We start from the raw sequence: 9730 nt of genomic DNA, 5'->3' as shown, positions 1-9730 counted from the left end.
CCAAAAGTTTTCCCTTAGTGATGAGATGTGCTTTCACTTCGTCCGTTTCAAGATGGAGAGCTGCGGCAATGGTTGAGTGCTTGGGGATTTCCTCGAGGCCACTGAAAGGTACTTTGTCCAACACTGGTAGATTAATCCAACAAGAGTACTCCTCCAAGGTGGGGAGAATCTGGTAATCTTGAAAAGTAAAGCAATGGTAGCTCGGGTCATAGAACTGAACAAAAGCGTTGAGAAGCCCTTCGTCGATATCTGTCTTAACAACACCCATCAAATTTCCATGTTGCTTGTAGAAATCGTCCATACAAACCACTTTCTTCCCTAGCTTCCTCAAACTCAAGAGATCTGGCCTCCTGAAACTATATTGCCTAAGGTTCCTCATATCTACAATGTTTACAACAAAGCTTTTATAAGTCCTTCAAAAAAATGATGAATGGAAAAAATATTTATGGATGGATGCATGTATGCATGATGAGGTTAAATTCATATGTTGGAGTCAAAGGGTAACAACGCCATTTGGTAAGGACTAAGGTTTTTAGATTGCACTTGTAACAAGGGTTCTACCAAGTTCCCAAAGTCTTTAACCACTTCCGAATATTTATCGGGTGACGGGAGTACTCCCATTCCAATTATATTCGTCGGAAAGTCTCGTTTGGGTGTAGTATCGCGTATCAACTAATTCAAGAGTACTCTCGATTAGCCACCGCACTACGTTCCTAAAAGGCCAAGATGGGTTAAAGGTGACTAAAGGTCCTCAACTTCAAAGGTCACTTGAAAATAGCATGCCAAACATGAGTACTCACGTTGACAACATATACTTCCAAGATCCCTCCGTTGAGTGGGGTTATCACATGTGCCAATACCGAAGAGTAATCTTGGCATGGAACTATGATTATACCACCGTCCTATCTTAAGTTTCCCTCAAGCTCGGGTGTAGAGCTTATCTCACCACTCACGTAATAAAGTAAACATGTAAGCAAAATATTTACAAAGCATAAACAAATAATAAAGCACAAAATAAAGAGAGTAAGGTGGGTTTAACCCGTGTAGGATCTATATCCCCAGTGAAGTCGCCATTTCTGTGCTCGCGATTTTCGGATGTCAAACCATTAATTGATTTGAATCGTCAATCTTTGAACTCTTGATTTTTATTCTTGGGAAGGGAAAAAATGAGTAAAAACCCTTTTCGAGACTTTGGATTCGGGGGTTGGTTTCGAGTAGGGAAGGTGTTAAGCACCCTAAACGACTTCGGTACTCCGAAGGAACCGCTTACCTAAATTATCTTGTGCTAAATTCATTTGGCTTACTTGAAAAATTATTACCTAAAATCTAAGTGAAAGAATGGAGGGAGAAGAAGTATGTTTTTGGTTATTTTTATTTGATTTGGAAGGACAAGTCCTCTGCCTACGTACCCTTTTTGGAAAGGGATCAAAACCGACGTAGTTCCACTCAAAAATTTCTTTAGTGGGTTAGGTTGATTTTAAGATTTTTTTGAAATAGGTTTTAAGAAGAGAAAGAGGCCTCAAGGCATGAGATAAAAGAAATGAGTGAGGTTACTTGATTTTAAATTTTGAAAATGATTGAAGTTGAATTAAAATTGATTGAGAGTTTGATTAAGAAAATAAAGAAAAAAAGTTATTAAGAAAATGATTTTTGAAGTTTTGCATATTTGACTTTTTGAGAAAAATGATTTTTTTCTAAACTAACGGTGAAAACTAACGTAACGTCGTAAAAACTAACGGAAAGCGGTAAATAAAATGTGGTAGTGTCGGTGCATGTGTCGGTGCTTGTGTTACCTACATTATTACATCAATTCCTAAATACAACCCTAAGGCCTTTATGCCAAAATAAAATGCGAGAAATAAAATTACATCAATTCCCTATTTATACATACTAAGTCAATGACAAAATAAAATGATGAGAAAATTAAATGTGCATGCTATGATTCAAGACAAAAATTAAATGGTTAGTAATCACAAGAAATATTATGGTGAATGAGACATAAGAAATAATAAGCAAGAATTAAGACAAATAAAAATTAAGATCATCATATAAGAGATAAACAAAAAAATAAAAGGAAACAAATAGGATGGATTTTTAAAATTAGAGGAAATTAAAATGGTGAAAAAATATTTTTTGAATTTTTTTAGACACAAAATGTCAAAAAAAGTGTAAAAACAGTATTTAAAAATAAAGATAATTAAAAATAAGGAATAAAAAATATTGGCTCAGCAGGATTAATTCTGGACCATTGGATTAAATCAATAGTCCAGATTCATTCACTGGATTCATCACAGCCATTGGATCCAACAATCCAAGGGTCACAAAAACAACATAGAAACAAAGGGATTATACTGAACACACAGTGACCGTCAGATCAACGATCTGACGGTCCAAACAGAAACCACACCACACTCACGCAGAAAAAACACACACCTGATCCAAAATCAAGATACACAGGAGCCCTCTGATCAAGGGATGATCCAGATCCAAGGGCTGTAACGCGATGGAGCACTGAATTGCAGTATGCGCATGTGCACAAGATCCAACCAAAAAAAAGCACTATAAAAGAGTTTTAACAAAAAAACATAACACAATTCACAAAAAAAACCTCTTTCTAAAAACCTAGAGAGAGAAGCTCCCACTTCTCTCTAGGAATCTCGCCGGAGAAGAAGGTGGGGGAGGGGTGGCCGGAGCAACTCCGGCGTGGTGGTCGGCCGGAGCGCCGCCGCGCCGGAGTTTTTTTTTTGCTTTTTTTTCGAATTTTTTTTACATCAAAACACTCCTCTTCCCTTCCTCTACTCGAATCCAAACTCAAAATTTCGAAAACATACACCAAAAATCCTAGATCTACAAATGAAAGTGTGGAAGTTTTACCTCTTTTTCCGGTCTCCTCCTTTCCTAGCTTTTCCGGTCCGGTTCTCTTCCCCCTCTTTTGCTACGGTTCTGCTTCTCTCCTTCCGGTCCGGTCCGGTTCTGCTCCTCTCCTTCCGGTTCGGTCCGGTTCGTTTCCCCCTCTTTTGCTACGGTTCAGTTCTTCCTTGGTTTGGGATGATGATGATTTGTGGTTGTATGGGCTGATTTGAGGTTTTGTTTAAGTTTTGTGTTGCTGGATTTTGATGAATCTATGAATGTTCTTCATGAGTTCATGTTATTTCTTTGTAATTTTAGTGTTTGATCTGAAAAAGGGTTGGAAAAGTAGAAAATGAGTGTTTGTGAATTGCTGCTGATTTTTCTGACGTGAACAGTGATTCTGGCTCATTTCCCAATGATTGACAGTGTTTTTATAGTGACAAACTAGGGTTGGCTCTGGTACAAACAAATGACCAAAATGCCCCTGCAGCTGAGACTTGGAGAAAAAGATTTGACAAAAAGATAAATAAATAAATAAAAAAACAAAATGAGTAAAATAAGTAAAAAAATAAATAATAAAAAAAGAAAAGAAAAGGGAAAGAAGAAAGTCACGTGAGTGACTTTTGTTTTTTCTTTTTTTTCTAAAAAAAATAAAAGTAAAAAAAATAATAATAATAATAAACAAACTAGCCTAAAAAGAAAATAAAAAAAAATCCCTTCGAAATCTGACATGAGGTACTTCAAAGTATCCTCCCTGCCGAAATTTTGTTTGAAATGATTAATAAAAAAAACGCCTTTTAAAATGCGATCAGGCCTTCTCTTTTTTTTTGACGTGATCGTTACGATTAAAAAAAAGACTATGCGACGTAAAAATGAAAGTGTGAAATGCGAACGTTGATTTAAATGTAAAAATAAAAACTTTTTGAATGACTAAAGACAAGAAATCCGAATTTTAAATGGTACAAAAAAACGAATAAAAGGGAACGTGAACCATTTTAAAATACGGACAAGAGATTTTAAACGGTCCAAAATTGGGTATGACAAACATGTATGATTTAATCAACATAACATACATCACAGTCATCAACAGATCATCATCAGTATTTCAACAATCCCAGAACATGCACAATTTATCATAATTATGCTCATACATCAAGATCATTCATTACCATTCATCAATTAAATAACAAACAGCTCTGAAACTGGACTACTCGCCTCGCGAGTACATCTACTCGCTATGGCGAACCCATGAAAATGGGTCACTCGCTATGGCGAGTTCAAGGCGAACAGGAAGAGGCTGCTCTCAGGAGTTTTGACATTTTTCTCACTAAAACTTCAATTTTAAGCTCCCTATTCATCTTTTTAATCTGAAAATTGTCTCAGTCCTCTCTAAAATCATCTAAGCACTCAAAACTATCCTACTTGTACCTTATAACAACAATTCAAAAAGTCAGATTTTCTCACAGGTACTCGCCATGGCGAGTTGTCTTGCTCGCGAGGCGAGCTATGAAGTTGCTCACTCGCTATGGTGAGCTCAGGCTACTCGCGAGGCGAGCGATGAATATCAGTACGGGCAAAATGCAGGTTTTTCCCCAAAATCCCAATTTTCTCAATTTCACTCCCCAAATCAGTTTACAGATGTAAAAACTAAATGATGTATACACTCAGAACCTATTTCTAACATCAAAACAACAATCTCTACACTCAAAACCCAATAATTCATCATAAACCCATAATCCCCAATTTCTACCATAAACCTGTTAAACCAAAATCAGAATTCAATAACTATACTACTGAAGCAAACCTCACCCTTACCTTAATTCAGATGAACAAATGCACAACAATTCTGGTTCACTTGGCTCTTCTCCCTTTTCTCCCAAAACTCTGTTTTCACGTAAACTGCTTTCTGACTTCTCTTTTCCTAACTCCCAACACTTAACTCCCCCTTTATTTCACTTAACTCCCCCTTAATTCTATTAATTATAACATAACCCCCAAAACTCCAATTAATTCAAATTCCCACTTATTCTAATTAATATTAAAATAAACCATATAATAAAATATAACACACTTCATAATCAACAAATATTATTTAAAATTGTATAAAAGACTCTAAATAAATAAAAAATAAATAAAACAACGACTAGGGCGTTACATAGGTAACCATGGAAACAACCAAAGACGCATAAGTGGTGACAATCGGAATGAAGTGGTTCAAGAGGAAGGAAAGCACTAGGAGCTTCAAAGGAGGAGTCTCTCTCCTCACTCCAAGTTTTATATGGTATGTTTTATTTATTTTGTAATTTTTCTTTAGTTACTATGATTAACTAAATATTTTTAGGCTAGGGTTCTAAGATGAACCTCTATTCTGATTGTTAGATAATTTATTTAATTTAAAGTCGTTGTTTATCTTTATGCTACTAGTTTTACTATTGTGTGAGATTTGTCTCCACGGAAGTATAACCCTAACTTAGGCACTTATGAAGGTGACATATTTACCTAATATTGATCTAAATTTGTCTTATCATGAAGTAATTAATTAGTTACCGGGGAAACAAGCCGAATGCGAGCGAACCCTGAAAGTAAGTGCTCAAGGAGGTGGCATACCTAATATTGATGCATATCTGCTAAAATCTGGAAGCAACTATTAGTAATTAAGAAAACAGGTGACTTCATGACTTAAATCAGCTCAGTAACTCCGCTCTTCTTTCACCTCGATAAGATAGACATTGATAAAGCTGCTCGTTTGTAGAACTATCGAAAGAGAGTATGATATATGCTTCTAATATTCATAGATGGAAGGACCTTTAGGAAGATCGAGATTACAATGTTGGCAATTTAGGACAATGGTTAATTTACAATATGTTAAAATATCTTTACATTAATCTACAATATTTATCATTCAAGACATTAGCCTAAGAGTAGATTTTAAATGACGAGGCAATACTCCTTTCTCTTGTTGGTGCTTTTTCTTCTATATGTTAATGTTGATTCCTCCAAATCAGTTTCCACTAAAGTTGTTGAAGTAAATGGCATTAAAGAAGCCTCCAATCCTTCATATTGCTTAAATCTTCTCAACTCAAAGTCAGGAAGAGCAAAAGGATGTGCTTAATAACAATTATACCAATGGAATTTTGACTATGAATTATATTGCTCAAATTGAAGACTTAAAGTTATAGAATGCAGACACATGCTCTTCAATGGAATTTTGAAAAAATAGCATTGACAATTAGATATTTACCATCAAAAGACTAAACTGTCTTTTAAAAACACACAAATACCTTTTTTTAATTGGAGGAAGAGGAAGATAAAAATGATGAAAGACTAATTGTCTATAGGCTTAAATATGTATTTGATCCTTGCAATTAGGGGTCGTTTAAAAATTGGTCCATGTATTCGCTAATCCTTGCAAACTAGCCTTGCAATCATTAATCATTTAAAATTTCGTCCCTCTCCCCAGTTAACCACTGTCACGTCACTAATCTGATGAGGTGGCATTGATGATTTGCCCATACGCACGCGAAATGATCAATTTACCCTTAAATTCATCTTCAACCAAAACACTCTTTCATCTTTCTCCTCCTACCATTCCCAGTCCAAAAACCTTCAGCAATTTTCATTCATGGCAGAGAAAAAAAATTCAAATCTCAGTGGAATTAAAACCTTCAACAATTCAACTCAAATTAAACTCAAAAGCACAACAAAATCTTGAGCTAATAATGCAATCAAAATAAAATTGAGTCCCAAAAAAAGGAATTCCACCAAGTAACTACCCCAATACGAGGACAAAAATCAGAAAAGATCATACTAAAAGTGCTTCTAATCAAACAAGTTGAATCCCATGTCATCGTCACTCTCATCCTTAGGTTCTTCCTTCTTCTCCTCGGTAAGAGCAGCAACTGCAGTGGAGGCAACAACGGCAATTGGGGCCGAAACAGAAACCGGAGCACCACGTCAGTGGCATTCAATATCAAATCATCAAGGTTCTTCTTCTCAGCAAGAAATTGATTGAGAAGAAAGATGGAAGGGGCATGACAGCTGAAACCCCAACAAACCAAACCTGAAGAGCGCCAGAGATGACGACGACGGTGGTGGTAACATCACCGGCGGAATTTGTGCCAACCCCAACCCAGAATTCGCTGAATTTTTTTTACCCTAACCCCAACCCAGAATTCAAATTCGAATTTGTGCAAATTTGATAAAAAAAAAAAAACTGGATTTTTGAGAGTGAAAGAGAAAGATGAAATGAAGTTTGTTGAGAAATAGAGAAGAAGTTGGACAGATCTCTAGTAGAGAGAAGAAGAAGAAGAAGAAGAAGAAGAAGAAGAATAAGAAGAGTATTTTGGTCATTTCGCGTGCGTATGGCCCATTTAACATAGACACGTCAATAATTACGTGATGTGGCAGTCATTAATCGGGTCAAAGGATGAAATTTTAAATGATTAATGATTGCAAGGCTAGTTTGCAAGGATTAGCGAATGCATGGACCAATTTTTAAACGACCCCTAATTGCAAGGATCAAATACATATTTAAGCCTTGTCTATATATAGAAAAAAAAATCATATAATAATTAACAAATGAGTAATGATCCATTTTGATTGGCTTCAATGTCCAAAATAATAATTTGGTAAAAACACAAAGAACATATAAACACCAAAAGAAAATTTAAAAGAGAATATAAATAAGAAAAAAACAACATAATAAATTACAATAAAAAGTAACATAAGAATAAGAAATGTAAAAAAATCAATAAAACAATAAAAAATAAGAAACAAACAAATAAAAGAAAAATGAATGGGTTAAAAGAGGTGGAAGGAGGAGGTAAATGAAAATAATGAAAAACAAATTGCCTATATATAGGAAAATTTGATTGGCTAATAAAAAATAAATGAGTCAAACTTTATTTTGATTGGTTGAAAAAATTGCATTAATTAAGATGAGAGATATAAAGATGTCACATGTACTTTTAAATTTTAACAACCCAAATATTTATAATAAAGATAGAGATACAAATAGAGATAGAGATATCAACCATACACTTTTTCAGCAATTGAAACTAGTATAAAACAAAGGGTAAAACAACAAGGCAAAGAACAAGAAAAGATATTTGAACATCCATTTTTTAATAAATTTTATGACAACTTTTTTTCTCATGCTCACATCATATTTTCATTTTCTCTCTCCATTGCTTTGATTTTTGTGCCTAGACTCACTTTCTTTGTATATTTTGGTTGTCCCATAAAATGGTTGTTCAAATAACACTCCTCCTTTTATTCAATATGTTGATGTTGATTCCTCCAAATCAGTTTCCACTAAAGTTGTCGAAGTAAATGTCATTTGCAAAGAAGCCTCAAATCCTTCATATTGCTTAAATCTTCTCAACTCAAAGCCAGGAGGAGCAAAAGGTGTAGTAGATCTTGTTCACCTTGCATATTACACAATTGATGTGCTTAATAACAATTGTACCAACACATTTAACCTATTAAATGAATTGGTTAAAAGTGCAAACTATTATCAAATATGTTCAGATGAATTATCTGGCCCTGAGAGTGTGAGGTCCAGGATTGGGGATGCAAAATTTAATTTGGATCGCATAAATTATTATGTTGCTGGAGATTCAGAAGATATAACGTTTCAAGTTAATGAATGTTTTATTAGTCTGCCTCAAGATAAAAAAACCAGCCCTTTACTCGCAAAATATCTTGATGATTTTTAGAAGGGGTGATAATTTTGGTTGTTTCACAGTTATTTCCTTTAGGGTTTTTCTTTGTATTCTACTTTTTGTCTATTAGGTGATTAGTCAATGAGATTAGTCTTGTAAAATGGTCATTAAAGCCAATTTATTTAATAGGCAAATTCTATGGTATATCCAATAAATTTGGGTGTATCGGTACACCAAGTCGTAAAATTAATAATAAATGAGTTGTTTTTTTGAAGAAAAATAATTATTTTCTATCATTGACAACTAAGATAATTAAATTTTATATACCAAAAGTTTCGACGAAATAAAATTTAATTTTTAAGAATTTTTATTACTCATAACAATGAATATTGATTATTTTTTATGACAAAATGTAAATTTTGTAATATGATCCTTATAAACAATGAAATGATGGTTTTTCTTACGAAATGATATTTTCTAAAATATAAATATTGACAAATATCTTTTTATTTCATTAAAGTGATCTTTAATTTATATATTTTGTGAAACAAGAGTACCGGTACACTCAAAATTGTGAGTGTACCATAGAAGTTCCCTATTTAATAATAAAATTTCTCTTAAAATAATTTTCTAAATTGAAAGTATTCTTCTTTTAATTTAAAGTAATTAACGAATCAGTATTAATGTAAAGATATTTTAACAATAACATATTGTAAATTAACCATTGTAAATTAAAGTAATCAAGTCTAGGAATAATGTATTAATGTAAAGATATTTCTAACATATCTTTACATTATTTGATACATTATTTGAATAATTTAAAGTCTAGTAATCAAGTCTCAAATAATGTATTAATGTAAAGATATCTTAAATAATTTTCAAGTCTTCTTTTAATTTAAAGTAATCAAGTCTAGGAAGATCGGGATTACACTTATGGCAATTTAGGAAAGCTAATTTAAGTCTAAGTTTTATTTAGGGGTGTTCACGGTGCGGTTTGATTCGATTTTGAGATTAAAAGTTATCTGAACCGCAAGATAAAAAAACACGCGGTTTGATTTGGTTTGGTTGGCTTTTTAAATGAAAACCTAACCAAACCAAACCAATGCATTTGGATTGGTTCGGTTGTTGTAGTTTTTTGCAAGACAATACATATTTTTGTTTTCAACATTAAAGTCAAGTTAAAAGTTAAAAACAACTTATATTCAACAATGTTTCAA

Source organism: Medicago truncatula, chromosome 4 (genome assembly GCF_003473485.1).
Source record: "Medicago truncatula cultivar Jemalong A17 chromosome 4, MtrunA17r5.0-ANR, whole genome shotgun sequence".
NCBI lineage: Eukaryota > Viridiplantae > Streptophyta > Magnoliopsida > Fabales > Fabaceae > Medicago > Medicago truncatula.
The sequence above is the reverse complement of the archived record's forward strand: the minus strand, read 5'-3'. Positions refer to the sequence as shown.